This window comes from Dipodomys spectabilis, unplaced genomic scaffold (genome assembly GCF_019054845.1).
Source record: "Dipodomys spectabilis isolate Male_0828 unplaced genomic scaffold, ASM1905484v1 ptg000520l, whole genome shotgun sequence".
In the NCBI taxonomy this organism is placed as follows: domain Eukaryota; kingdom Metazoa; phylum Chordata; class Mammalia; order Rodentia; family Heteromyidae; genus Dipodomys; species Dipodomys spectabilis.
Window position 1 is genome coordinate 336,305 of NW_024871197.1, and position 15,889 is coordinate 352,193.

A 15,889-nucleotide genomic window follows, 5' to 3' on the forward strand; every position below is an offset into this window, starting at 1 on the left:
TAGTAGTTTCTCTGGGCCCCTGTGATCCCTCAGCCTAGAGTCAATGAGTTATACTCCTTAGGATACAAAGAACAACTGACTAAATTCCTGTTAATTGTCTCAAAATGAGGCAATCAGGCATCCTTGCAAAGCCATCAATAATGCTTTGTAACCACTTACAGAAGTCGTCTATCAAGATGGCTTTTCAAAGTTGACTGTGAAAAATATTCATTTCTAAGTAGGGACCATAAAGCAGATCACATTCCTGGGATCAGACTTTTGGAAGGAAGTTTCCCCTTCCTTCCGTCTCTTATGATAGTTCAAACCATAATATTCTTCAGTTGTGGCCAGCCTGGAGCACATATTCCCAAGAATATTCTGTAAATACGGGGTAAATACTTGTCTACTACAGACTGATTTATCTTGCTTTTATCTGTTGTTATTTTCATTACTTCAAACACATGGATAATTTATATTGGGATTAGACAAAGGATTAATGGAATAAACATTCAGTTTACTTTCATATATCCAATATAATACACTTAACCCGTAATGGACAAATAAATTCAACTCTAGAAACAATGTCAGGAATATAAAATAAGCTTTAATACGTATAATCTGGCACACATAAACCATCATCTACAGAAAATTTCAGTCTCTCTGTAAATATTTATTTGGTATGAAATAATAAAAATTTAATTAATGAATATCACTTTTAATTATCATCTGAAATAGTCCTCGTGTATATAATTGTAAATAATTTTATAAATGTCACCTAGACAAGAATTTAACATGCATGTAGAAATCAAATTTCCACAATTTAAGCTATATGAGAGGGATCGTACCCTCGTGTACTATGTGGTGTGAATTTTGCCACAGTGCTGAAACCTTCCAAATAATACCAAGGGTCATGTGTAATAATTTATTATTTGAGGTTAAGATGATTGCTACGTGTAGAATACGCTTTGAATTATTACATTAACTCACAGAAATGAAGCAATGATTTGTTATTTGTTTAAATTCTAATGCTTCTCAATTTTACAATTCATTAAATATATTATTAAAATTATTTTCACTTTCTTCTTTTCTATAGCTGATGAAATTAAAATTATATATTAAACATTCAATGTTAAGAAATCAATAATAAGTAAACTATTATTAAAATGATATACTATTAAACTGTGATTTGAATTATACTTCTAACAAATTGTGATGTAAACAAGTCAATAGAATTAAGGGTGATCATTTTAAAACTTAGCAGCTTGTTATTTTTTTATTTTTTTTTATTTTTTGGGTCCGATTGTGGGGCCTGAACTCTGGGCCTGGGCGCTATACCTCAGCATTTCAGCTCAAGGCTAGCGCTATACAACTTGAGACCCAGCACCACTTCTAGCTTTTTTCTTTTTGCTTATGTGGTGCTGAGGAATCGAACCCAGGGCCTCAGGCATACAAGGTAAGCATTCTAGCACTGAGCCACCTTCCCAGCCCAGCAGCTTGTTATTTGTTTCCTAATTGTGTCATTTGTTATTCTTGGTCCAAGTCATCTCTTCATCATAATTGTTTAGTTTTCTATTTTATCTCAATTGGTTTGCTGATTGTGCGTTTTGTTTTCCCTTTTTAATGACCGACATGAGGTTGAAAATCTGTATGCTGGTTTATTACTTCCTACATTAAAGTCAAATTGCTGCTCTCCACAGCTGTTCTACTCTACGATACTACAGTATTTCCCCCACTCCCATCTCCTGTATTGCTGCCCTCATATATTTTATTTTATTTTTTATTTAAATTTTATTGTCAAGGTAATGTACAGATGGGATATAGTTACATAAGTAAGGTAATTAATTTATTTCTTTTATAACTTGTTAACCTTTCTCCTATTTTTCCCTCTCTTCACTCCCAACGCCCCCCCCAAGATTATTTACAACATATTGACTTATGATTACCACTGTTGCATAGGTTCCCCCTTTGTCCTTTGTCTCACCATTTTTTTTCTTTCCCTTCCCTAGTTCAGATCAACATATTTAAAATACCCAGGGTATCAAAATCAAATACAGTGACTACAGGGGATAAACCTTAGTTGGGGAAAACACAAAAGCATAAAAAGAAATCACAGTACATTAAGAACAACAACAACAAAGAACATGCCTTGGAGTTCATTTCACTTAGAATCACCTTATACAATCATATGTACATAGCTATTGAACTATTCTGCTCATCTACTAAGATTATCCTTGATGTACCCAATAATGCTCCCCTATTACCCAGTAATCCCACTTCTGGGCATATAACCAGGTGATCACAAACAAGGCCACAGTAAAGCTACTACTGTGTATCACAGTAATATTTACCAAAAATGACACACACACTCTCTCTCTCACACACACACACACACACACACACGCACAGATAAACACACATGGAAAATTATGCTTCAATCACAAAGAATGTGACCACCTCATTTGTAAGGAAATGGAAGATCTTGGAAAAAATCATATTAGTGAAGTAAGCCAGACTTAAAGACACATAGGTCCCACGGTTTCCTTTATTTGTAATAATTAGTTTACATGAATGATAATCTCATGTATTTTAATTTGACATTTTGTTCTATGTTGAGCGCACAACATTATTGCTATATTTTTTGTTATTATTTCTGCAAATAGGCAGGTATACTTAAAGAATTACATTCATCTTATCCATTATTGAAGGAAGAACAACTAAAAGAGTAACCACTACTAGGAAGAACAACTCCTACTTACTTAGCTTCATTCCTATGTAAGGCCAATGTTGTCCCCTGTATCCTCATGTTGTACATTACAACTCTATACCTGGTCATAATGTATATCTAGTATCTTATGCATTGTGAACTAAATGCCCGAACTAAATGCTTTACTTAAAAAAAAAAAATTCTGTCAATGTTTGAGGATGGTGTGTGTGTGTGTGTGTGTTTGTGTGTGTGTGTGTGTGTGTGTGTGTGTGTGTGTGTATGTGTGTGTGTGTGTATGTTTACAAAGATCAGAACATAACATTTTTCTTCATTTCGAATATATCTTACAGGTCATTGTAAGTTGTGGCTAATGGGAGCAGTCTTTTGTTATTTTAAGGATGAAACAGAAAAATATATTTGTGCATGTAACACAGTTGCTTTATTAGTGTCGTTGAACACTGAACTTCGATTTACACCTTGGCTGTTGTTGTGAATAATGTGAATAACAATGAACTACAGATATATTTACGAGTTACCCAGAGAGAAATAATCACATGATTGGTGGGTCAGATGATATTTCAAGTATGATTTCTTTAGAAAACTGCATACTACTTTCTACAAGGAGAATATTAACCAGGATTTTGTCCAAGAGTAGAAAATTTCCTTTTCTTCACACTCTCACCAACATAATTACCTTTTATTCAAAAGGGAATAAAGGGCAAATTTTTACTATCTTCAGTACCCTAGACTGGCTTAAGACCGAAATCCAACCTCCTAAATGCTTAGCATTACAAACTTTTACCACCACACCTGGTTCCTTTGATTTTTTTTTATAAGAGTTATAATAGTTATAAAGTAGTATCATAGTAATTTTGAATTACATTTCTCTAATGACTTCTTCTCACAGCATTAAGCCAGCACAGAAGTTGTATTAAACACAACTGTGTAAACCCACTGGTGATATAGAGGGGTTTATGGAAAACATGTCTATTCAAACTTTTGTCCATTTTTAATCAAGTCTCTTGTTAATCTCATCTTTAATCTCTCTATACAAAAATAATTAATTCAAGGTAGTAAAAAGGAAAAAATTAAGCAACTCCTAACATTTTTCAATTTTCAATAACATGATATTGCTTAAATCATATTCTGTTTATGCTTGAGACTATATAACAATTTATTTAGACCTTTTACATATCTATATATATTTTATTTATTTTACATTGATTGCTCTTTCCAAAGCCTGCGTGTCTAATTTTGGTTTCTTTCAGTCTTAAGAAGTTCAGATTTCAAACTCAAGAATAAATGGATGTAAGCAAACAAAAAAATACAGTTCCTCTCATCTGATAATGCCTCTACAAGAATGAGAAAAGATTTCATCATTCTAAGGACCCTTAATTCTTAAGATAACATTTGGTATAATGCTAATGTTATTACCATTTTAGTGTTGGGAAAAATTGTAATTAAAGGCAGGAAGTGCATGGCCCAAGACACAAAGTGAGGAAGGAAATGAGTCAAATTTTCCAAAAGTCTTCCAGCAATACACAAAAGGTAGATAAATTCTCTCCATTCACTGATACTCTCAATTCAATATTCATACTGTCCAAGAAATAATAGCATAGCAATTATTGCCCATGGTAATTGTTTTCTGTTACATTTTGTCTTCAACACAGACTGTGTTGGTGACATTGGGTTATCATTCACAGAGCTGAGCTTATAAATTATGGTCCAAATAGAGACAAATTTCTTCTGTCCCATAGTTCCAGTGTCATTTTTAAAAAGTACTAAATCTTTTAAATATCATCACTTACTGTATTTTAATAATTCAAGAATGAAAAATTTCACATATAATCACTCCAAAATGCTTTAAGACTAGGAGATGATAAAACAGGCCTCTGTGAAGTAAATTTTCTTCTACTTTTAAAATTATTCTGAAAGCCTGGTACTGGTTTGTCACACCTGTAATCCTAACTACTCGGGATACCTACTAAGGAGCCTGAGATCTGTGGATAATATTGGGAAGCCAAGAGGGCAAAATAAATTCATGAGATTATTTTTCAAAATTTTAACGAAATAGCAAAGGGCCAGGAATGGAGATGTAGCTCATATAATAACTCACCAATCTAGAGAGAAAGACGTAGCGAGATGTTGAAGCCCTGACTTCAAACTCTGAGCATGCCAACACGCAGGAATGCACACACACTCACTTTTTCAAAATATCTTCATATCAGTGTTTTGCATTAATTTCTTTGTTAACGATATTATATGGGTAAAATGGGCTTCATAAACTCTTCCATCTCAAAACATTTTTATACATTTTTGTTGTAAAAATACTGTACAGAGGGGCTATAGTTATATGAGCAAAGTAATAAGTACATTTCCTATCAAGCATTGTTACCTCCTCCTTTGTTTTTCCCCCACCATTCCTTCCCTTACACCTCCACAAGTACACTCCTCATACCCCAAAGCCCCACCAAATGTCCCTAGCCTAAATTGTAAAGATCGTTTTTCAAAATAATGTCTTGTGCATCTATTGTTATACAATGGGTCAAACTGTATTCCTATTTAAGCATGTTGTTTTCTTCCTTTCCCTCCCCAAATTAGAGAAGTGTACATTCAAGATGCAGGTGCACCAACATCAAATAAAGTGAAAACAGGGTTATACTGTTGGGGAGGAGCGTATAAAAAAGAAAAACAATCACGTCGTACATTATAAATATGTGAGAAACAACAGCAAGAAAGAAAAAAAAAACACTTGTGTCTATATCTTGGAGGTTATTTAGCTTAACATCAACTTATCTAGTCATATACACAAAGGCTTTCAACTTTTCTGCTTATCCCAGACATATACTAGTTTTTGCAAATAAGGGATACCATGGGACCTATGTTTCTTTGGACTTGGCTTACATCAGTTAATATAATTTTTTTCCAAGTCTTTCCATTTCCTAACAAATTGAGCGATGTCATTCTTTCTGATGGAGGCATAGAATTAATATACACACACACATATATTATATATATATATACATATATATATAATATATGTGTGTGCGTGTGTGTGTACACACAAATACACACAGAACATTTTCCTTTTTTGTTTTTTAGAGCAACTTAGTTTTCCATCTTCATCATTTTTTCAAATGTTTTTATTGTGATTAAGTGGTTACAAATTTCCCAAATTTCACAATATTGTGGGATAGTGATGCTTAGTTTAAGTCACAAACACATTCTAACTTCGATGGAGCAAATTGTCTATTATGGTCTACAACATTTATGAATTCTATGAGCTTTGCAATAGAGTTATTTCTTCCATATGTAAACTTTTTTGTTTTGAAATATGTATATTTCTTTTGTATTGCATAGCATCAGCTGTTCCCTCTTTCCCACTTGTTCCCTCCCTCCCTCCAGTGACATTGAGTTGCTTAGTTCATTTTGGTCAATGTCCAGTGCAGCTGATGGATGCCACTGTTGTATGTTTTTCCCTGATTCCCTCTAGTTCTGTGTCGTCCTCCTGTTTTCCCTTCAGTGTGCACATATGACGGGCAGAATGGGGTTATTTAGTAGTGATTCGACCAGATGAGTGGAAGTTCTTGGTTTCTTAAGTGTTGTTAATTTTGTCATATCACCTTACATTTTGGATTTAACATCCACTTATCACGGAGACCATGTGCCATTTGTCTCTTTGCTTTTGGCTTAACTCGCTCAACATGATTTCCTGTAGCTTGATTGATTTCCCTACTAATGCCATTATTTTGTCCTTTCTAATGGCTGGAAAATATTCCGTTGTGATATTTACCACAGTTTTTTGATCCATTCATCTCTGGTGGGACATATGGGTTGTTTTCATATCCTGGCTATTGTGAACAGTGCTGCAATAAACATGGAAGTGCATTTGTCCTTGAATATTGGTACCTGTTGTTCAGGATAGATGCCTAGAAGTGGTATGAGTGGGCCATAAGGAAGGTCAATATTTATCTTTCTGAGGACTCACCAGACTGCTTTCCAAAGTGGTTGTGTAAGTGTACATTCACACACACACACACACACACACACACACACACAGTGAGAGAAAGAGAGAGAGAGAGAGAGAGAGAGAGAGAGAGAGAACATTTTCTTGATCCATTCTTCTACTGAGCAGCATTGGTTCCATATCTTAGCTATGGAAAATAATGCTACAATAAACATTGTTGTGGTGGTAGTTTTAGTATGGACTGGTTTGTGATCATTTGGGAGAATGGGCAAAATTGAGATTGCTGTATAATAGGGAGCTCTATGTGGAGGTTTTTGAGGAACCTCCAAACTGCTTTCCAAAGTGGATGAACAAGTTTACACTCCCACCAAGAATGCAGTAGGCTTCCCTTCTGGCCATATCCCTTCCAGCATCTGTTGTTGTAAAAATATGGAACGCTTCACTAATTTGTGTATCATCCTTGTGCAGGGACCATGCTAATCTTCTCTGTATGTTCCAATTTTAGTGTATGTGCAGCCAAATTGAGCACAAAACATTTTTTATATATAAAGAGTAATTGATTTTCTTAAACTAGACAATTCAACAAAAATAAGTTCAAAAGAGTTGTGAAATTTTAGAACCATGTGTTTCTTACATAAGCACACATTTAAGAATAAAGTCCAGATTGACATATCAAAAACAAAATAATTCCAGATATTTGTTGTTCATGAGATTGGTAGGAGGAGGAATTCAATTATTCTACAAAAGGCACTTGTCATAATGATCATTGCAGCAAATGTTAAGGTTTGTTAAAAGTTTTAATGTTTTAAATATGTTTAATTTTGGGATTTGCTTATATATGGCAAAATTAAGTAATAAAAATTTTTGATAAAGTATATAATATTTCTGGTAGCATGTACTAGTATGTATGTACATTTCAGATTTTATAGAAACTTTACTAATGAGAAGTTGCAAAGACTGTGTAAAGAAGCAGAGTGAAGAGTTAAGATTTTAAGTACACAGTTTCTGTTAAATCTTTAGGGCTCCTTTATGTTATATGCCAAAGTTGTAAAGTTCCTTTCATTGTTGCAATGGGTCTACTTGTATCCCTATTTAAACATTTTCCCCTTCCCCTCCACAAATTATGCCAACATCAAAAATGTGTGCTTATGTAAGAACTGCATGATTCTAAAATTTCATGACAATTCTTTTGAACTTACTTTTTTGTGGAATTTTCTAAGAAAATCAATTACAACTTCTATATAAAAAATGTTCTGTGCTTAATCCGGCAGCCCATACACTAACATCAGAATGATACAGAGAGGATTAGCATGGTCCCTGAACATGGATGACTTGCAAATTCATGAAGCAATCCATATTTTTACAACAACAAATGCTGGAGGGGATGGGGCCACAAGGGAACCCTACTGCATTCTTGGTGGGAGTGTAAACTTCTTCAACCACTTTGGAAAGCAGTATGGAGTTTCCTCAAATGACTCCACATAAAGCTCCCCTATGACCCAGCAATCCCACTTTTGTTCATTTACCCAAAGGATCACAAATAAGACTATATTAAAACTACCAGCACAACTATGTTTATTGCAACATTATTTACCATAGCTAAGATATGCAACCAATCCAGATGCCCGTCAGTAGATGAATGGATCAAGAAAACGTGGTAAAGGATTTCCGGGAAGATGGCTGAGGAGAAGCTGAAATCTGAACAAGCTCTTGCATAGAAAGCAGTTTCAGAGTGCCAGTGAACAGTCCCAAGCCAGAGAATCACACCAAGTGTGCCATCACAGGAGAGAGATAGTCAAGAGAGGGGAAGCCAAGCAGACACATCTGAGTGCTTGCCACCAGCTGCCGCTGCAGCGGCAGGGTCGCGGCGGCGACCACCGCCGCGGGGTCATATCTGAGACACAGTCCGGGACAAAGGAGACAGACGCAGCGGGCCAGCGGATTCTACTCAACACCAGCAAGAACCGACAAGGAGCAGACATCTTCATCCTGCACTTTGTAGACAAGAGATGACCCAGGATCCAAGACTCAGCGTGAGTAGAAGCCCAACATCCTCACTCCTTCTCAGGGAGCAGAGGAGGGAAGGCCAGCCCTCCCCCGCCAGCACCGGTGATCTCCATCTTGGATACCGACAAAACTCAGAGGAGCGACTAGCTCCAGCTCAGGCCTTGGAATAAAACGAGTCATTTAGCAGGTCACAAGAACTTAACGGCGAAGTGACCTCACAGACTCAGTTCCATCCAGGGAAAAGTCACCCAGCTCAGGCGCCAGCCATTGGAGTGGCTCACCTCACTGGGTAACCAGAGCCAGAGGCTGCCCCTCCCTCTAGCAGCCACCACAATCAATTGAAAAACAGAAACCCTGAGAATGGCTCCAGGCTGGGTGCTGTGAGTTTTTTTCACAAAATAGCCCCAGGGAAAAGCTACTGTCTGTTGAAAGGCCTCAACTCTAACCAGAACCTAGCCTCATCACTGCATCCCCCTCTTTTGTGATTCTCAAAGCAGATCACCCTCCCAGTAAACTAACCTGGGAGGGGGATCTCAAAATCTTGGGTAAAGCAGAGCATTTTTCTGCCTGTTCCAACAAACTGACTTAAGAAACCAATCAAGCCACAGGACCTCAAGCTGACCAGAGACTCCAACAAGACTCTGGTTACAGACAAAAGAGAGATACAGGATTCTTCCCACCCCTCCCCCCAAAAAAATATCAAAGAACTTTTTTTTTCTTCTTCTTCTTTTCTTTTTTTCTTTTTTTTGTTTTGTTTTTTTTTTCATTTTTTGTTACCTTATATATATAAAAAAAATTTTTTCCGTTTCTAAAACTTTTATTAATCTTTAATTTTTGCCTCTTCTGAAAACATAATTGTTTTCCAGTAACTTTTTTTTTCTCCTGTTATAATTTTTATTTTAGGAATACGTGAATGTGTGTTTTCCTTTCGTTTCTTGTCTTCTTTCTCTTTTTCTTTCATTCTTAATTATCTTTTTGTTTTTTGTCTAGCTCTACTGAACTTCTGATCTTTTCTTCTCACGTTTCTTTCCTTTCCACCTTTTCCTCTCTTTTGTTCTTCTTTATGTGACTTAACTTTCTCCTGCACATCCTCAGATAAACCCGTAGTTAACTAGTAGACCCTATCCCCCGTTGTGTACACACTTAATCCACAAACTTATTACTCAAATCAAAACCTCTGAGACTTAAATTCATTAATAGCAGTACTACCTCTTTATACCTATATAATATTTTAAGCATTTTTTTTAAGTTTTTCACATCTCCTTATGTCCCTCCCTTTCTCTCAATATATTCACATTCCTCTCTAAATAGATGGTCTTTTAATCTCTATAAAAACATTAATTTTTAAGTTTCTATTTTTTTTCTGGTCTCTTTTCATTCCCCTTTCCCTTTCTTCTTTTTCTCTCTCTCTCTACTTGCATCCTACCCAACCTATTTCCTGCATTGTGATTAGGACATAGTTAACTCTCCCTGTGCCTCCCCACACCAATCTATTCCTACTTTTTACCCACATCTCTCCCTAACCCTAATAATTTCTGGTTTTCCAAATTCTTCTTTGTGGTTCGAAGTCCTTTAACATATAGTTGTTTGATGTCGAATAGATGTATCTGTTGAACTAGATTGTATCTGTAGACTATTGACTATACAAATACAAACTTTGGTTGATGGTTGCCTTAAGATAGTGTTCTAGCACAAAACTGGTGCTATCTTCATCTCAAATGGGCAGAGTAAGCCGGAAAAACACAAGAAAAATGGCAAATAAGGATATCTCAATTCCCAATCTTGGTAATCAGGGGTTAGAACAGATAATGAATAATCAAGAGGAGAGTTCCCAAATATCTCTACAAACACTGCTGGCAAACATGATAAATGAGAAGTTTGACAACGTACAAAGGACTCTGTATGAGCGTGATAGGGAGAGAGAGGAGGCATCCCAAAAGTTTATACAGGAATATCATAAGCATGAGGAAGCTACTCAAAAACTGATACAGGATTTGCGTGAACAACTTGAGAATACTCAAAGAGAAAGGGAGGAATGGCGTGAGCAGGCTGAGAACACTCAAAGAGATCTGCAGGAATCCCACTAACCGGAGGAAGCTAATCAAACAGTAATACAGGAATTGAGAGACCAGGTAGAGAACACACAAAGATCACTAAAGGCATTCATGGAATCCATTAACAAAGAGCTGAAGGAAGTCAGGGAGACCACAAAGGGAATGCTGAATGGAACCCAACAGAAGGAATGGGAGTCCAAAGAAACCATAACCAATCAACTAAGTGATTTGAGGACAAACACTGAACACCAAATTAAGGAAGTAAAGAAATTCATACAAGACCTAAAACAGAGCTTCAACAAAGAACTTGAAGCCATCAAAGCTGACCAATTAGAAGGAAAAGATATAAAAAAATGGAGCACTCAAATTTATCAAAGAAACACTACTTTCCCTCAAATCCCATATAGATCCAAAGACATTAATTGTTGGGGATTTTAACACACCACTCTCCCCACTAGATAGATCAACTCGGCAAAAACTCAACAGGGAAACCGCAGATGTAAACAGCTGCATAGATCAACTAGACTTAACAGACATCTACCGAACATTTCACCCAGCAGCATCAGAATACACGTTTTTCTCAGCAGCACATGGAACGTTTTCTAAAATAGACCACATTTTAGGCCACAAAGCAAACTTGTCTAAATTCAGAAACATTGAAGTTATACCTTGCATTCTCTCTGACTACAAGGGAATAAAATTAGAACTCAACACCAAAAGCCACCAAAGAAAGTCCGGTATCATATGGAGGCTGAACAACATACTGCTGAATCATCAGTGGGTCGTAGAAGTGATTAGAAAGGAAATTCAAATGTTCATGCTATTCAACAAAAATGAACACACAAAATACCAGCTCCTCTGGGACACAGCAATGGCAGTACTCAGAGGGCAATTTATAGCTCTGAGCTCCTACATCAACAAATTGGAGAGATCTGAAACTCACAATTTAATACACATCTAAACCTCCTTGAAAAAGAGCAGCAACATAAACCCCAATCCAGTAGACAGAAAGAAATAATAAAAATTAAATCACAATTAAATTAATTAGAATCCAAAAAAAACTATAGAAAGAATCAACAAAACAAAGAGTTGGTTCTTCGAAAAACTGAAAAAAATTGACAGACCCTTAGCAAATCTTATCAGAAAAAGAAGAGAACACACACAAATTAATAAACTCAGAGATGAGAATAGAAATATCACCACGGTAACAACCAAGATTCAGAACAGTGTAAGGGAATACTTCTCAAAACTTTATGCTACTAAGTTTGAGAACTTGACAGAAATGGACCTCTTCCTAGCAAATATTGACATGCCAAAAGTAAACCAAGATGAGTTAAACTATCTTAACAGGCCCATATCAAGCATTGAAATAGAAACAGCCTAAGAGACCTCCCAGCTAAGAAAAGTCCAGGACCAGATGGTTTTACAGCGGAATTTTACAAGGCCTTCAAAGCAGAGCTGACACCAATTCTCCTCCAACGCTTCAATGAAATTGAAAGAGAAAGCTCACTACCGAACACATTCTATGAAGCCATCATAACCCTCATCCCAAAACCAGGCAGGGACTCATCAAAGAAAGAGAACTATAGACCCATTTCTTTGATAAACATTGATGCAAAACTTCTCAACAAAATTTTGGCCAACCGACTTCAACAATTCATCCAAAAAATCATACACCACGATCAAGCAGGATTCATTTCAGGGATGCAAAGCTGGTTCAATATACACAAATCAATTAATATTACTCATCACATCAACAGGAGCAAGTATAAGAACCATATGGTTATCTCAATAGACGTAGAAAAAGCATTCGACAAGATCCAACACCACTTTAAGATGAAGGTTTTGGAAAAATTAGGAATCCATGGAACATTCCTTAATACAATAAAGATTGTATATGACAAACCTACAGCCAGCATTATACTCAATGGTGAAAAACTAAAGCCATTTCCTCTTAACTCAGGAACAAGACAAGGATGCCCACTCTCTCCACTTCTCTTCAATGTAGTATTAGAATGCCTACCTACAGCAATAAGACAAGATGCAGACATAAAGGGGATCCAAATAGGGAAAGAAGAAATAAAACTCTCCCTCTTTGCACATGACATGGTCTTGTATTTAAGGAATCCCATAGACTCCCTCCCAAATTACTCAAGCTGATTCAAAACTTTGGCAAAGTAGCAGGTTATAAAATTAACCCCCAAAAATCAATGGCTTTTCTGTATGCCGACAATGAGGAAAGTGTGGCTGAAATTAGGAAAGCAACTCCATTTGTAATAGCCCCACAAAAAATAAAATACCTAGGAATTAACTAAAGAAGTGAAGGACCTCTATGATGAAAACTTTAAAATCTTGAAAAAGGAAATCAACACAGAACTTAAAAAATGGCAAAACCTCCCATGCTCCTGGATTGGAAAGATTAACATCGTGAAAATGGCAATACTTCCCAAGGCTATCTACAAATTCAACGCAATACCTAGCAAAATTCCACCCTCATTCTTCAAGAAAATAGAAGAGGCAATCCAAAAATTCATATGGAACAATAAAAGACCCCGAATAGCAAAAACGCTCCTCAATGGAAAGAACACTGCTGGAGGAATATCAATACCAAATTTCAAACTCTACTATAAAGCCATAGTAATCAAAACAGCTTGGTATTGGCATAAGAACAGACCTCAGGACCAATGGAATAGAATTGAAAACCCAGAAATGAACCTACAGACCTATAGCCATCTAATCTTCGATAAGGGAGCTAAAACAATAGAATGGAAGACAGACAGCCTCTTCAGTAAATGGTGCTGGCAAAACTGGTTAACTACATGTAGAAAACTGAAGCTAGATCCTTATATATCACCCTACACCAGAATCAACTCCAAATGGATCAAAGACCTTGAAGTCAAAGCAGACACTCTGAAAACATTACAGGATGGAATAGGACAAACCCTATGTCTCCTTGGCTCAGGCCGAAATTTTCTGAATAGAGACCCGGAAACACAACAAATTAAAGAAAGGTTGGACAAATGGGATTGCATAAGGTTGCAGAGCTTCTGCAGGGCAAATGACATAGCTAGCAAGATCAATAGAAAGCCCACGGATTGGGAGAAGATCTTTACTAGCCATACAACGGACAAGGGTCTCATATCTAAAATATACTTGGAACTCAAAAAATTAAACCACCCAACAACAAATCTTCAAAGAAACAACTGCCCAATAAGTAAGTGGGCGAAAGACTTAAAGAGAAACTTCTCTGAAGAAGAAAGAAGGATGGCCAATAGACACATGAAGAAATGTTCAACATCCCTAGCCATAAAAGAAATGCAAATCAAAACAACATTGAGATATCACCTAACTCCAGTTAGAACAGCAAAAATCAAGAACTCTAACAACAGATGCTGGAGGGGATTTGGACAGAAAGGAACCTTACTTCATTGTTGGTGGGAATGTAAACTTGTTCAACCACTTTGGAAAGCAGTATGGAGGTTCCTCAAAAGACTTCACATAGAACTCCCCTATGACCCAGCAATCCCACTTTTGGGCATTTACCCTAATGTTTACAAAAAAGACCACACTAAAGCTACCAGCACAACTATGTTTATTGGAGCATTATTTACCATAGCTAAGATATGGAACCAACCCAGTTGCCCCTCAGTAGATGAATGGATCAAGAAAATGTGGTATATATACACAATGGAATTCTATGCCTCCATCAGAAAGAATGACATTTCCCCATTTGTTAGGAAATGGAAAGGCTTGGAAAAAATTATATTAAGTGAAGTAAGCCAGGCCCAAAGAAACATAGGTCCCATGGTTTCCCTTATTTGCAATATCTAGTATAGGTATGAGTCAAGCGGAAAAAGTCAGAGAATGTGATGTTAGGAAAACGAACCCTCAAATATGTATTTTAATGTTTTTGTTTCTTTCATGCATGTGTTTCTAACGCATTTATAAGATTATTTCTTTGTTGCTTTGTATGTCCCTCCCCCACAGTGTAACCCCCGCTTTCACTATATTTGATGTCAGTATAACATGTGGAGGAGATGGGGGCAAACAAGTCGTTTAAGGATTCAGGTGGACCTGTTGCAACAATAAGAAGTACAAAATGTCATGTCAAAACAAGCTTTACAATGTCGGTGTGGGGGGGGAAGGGAGGGTATGATTGGGTGGGGGGGAGGGGGGAGGCTGATAAGGGAGGTGAACGTAAACAAAGGAGGAGGCTGCAATGCTTGGTAAGAAATGTATGCATTGTCCTGCCCATGTAATTGTAACCCCTCTCTACAGTATGTTCTCAAATAAAATTAAATTAAATTAAAAAAAAAAAGAAAACGTGGTCAATATATACAATTGCATTCTATGCCTCCATCAGAAAGAATGACATTGCCCAATTTGTTAAGAAATGGAAAGATTTGGAAAAAATTTATTAAGTGAAGTAAGCGAGGTCCAAAGAAACATACGTCCCATGGTTTCTCTTATTTTCAATAACTAATATATGTCCGGGATTATCAGAAAATGTCAAGAACTATGTGCATTTGACCAGATAAGATGATGTTAAGCTAAACGAATGCCAAGATAGGTACACAAGTGATTGTATCATGCTATTATTTCTAACATACTTATACTGTACGATGTGATTTTTTTTTGTTTCTTTATATGTTCCTCAACCACGCTATAACCCCTTTTTTCACTGTATTTGAAGTTGGTGCACCTACATCTTGTATATACGTTTCTCTAATTTGGGGAGAAGAAGAAAACAACAAAATGCTTAAATAGGGATACCCGTTGACCCATTGTAACAATGAGATGCACAAGACACTATGTTGAAAATGAATTTTACAATTTATGCAGGGGAAGGAGAGAGGAGGAGTGGAGTGTACTTGCGGAGGTGGGAGAGAAGGGATGGTGGGGGAATATAAAGGAGGAGGTAACAATGCTTGTTAAGAAATGTACTCATTACCTTGCTCATGTAAATGTCATTTCTCTGTGCAGTATTTTTAAAATAAAAAAAATGTATAAAAATGTTCTGAGATTGAAGATTTAATTTCCCTTATTTTATCCATATAATCTCATTAACAAATAAAATGCAAAACACTGACATGAAGGTATTTTGAATAAATGTGTGTGTGTGCACGTGTGCACACAAGTGTGTTGGAGTGCTGAGAATTTGAACTCAGGGCTTTAAGG

At 36.4% G+C, this 15,889-nt stretch overlaps 2 non-coding genes across 2 annotated transcripts; one reads left to right on the forward strand and one right to left on the reverse strand.

Moving 5' to 3' along the window:
* Positions 1-7,073: 7,073 nt before the first annotated feature.
* On the reverse strand, positions 7,074-7,179 carry LOC122099570. The gene has a single exon (XR_006145960.1). It is a non-coding gene; the product is annotated as a U6 spliceosomal RNA (small nuclear RNA).
* Positions 7,180-7,905: 726 nt separating this feature from the next.
* On the forward strand, positions 7,906-8,012 carry LOC122099573. Its single transcript, XR_006145963.1, has one exon. It is a non-coding gene; the product is annotated as a U6 spliceosomal RNA (small nuclear RNA).
* The last annotated feature ends 7,877 nt before the right edge of the window (positions 8,013-15,889 follow it).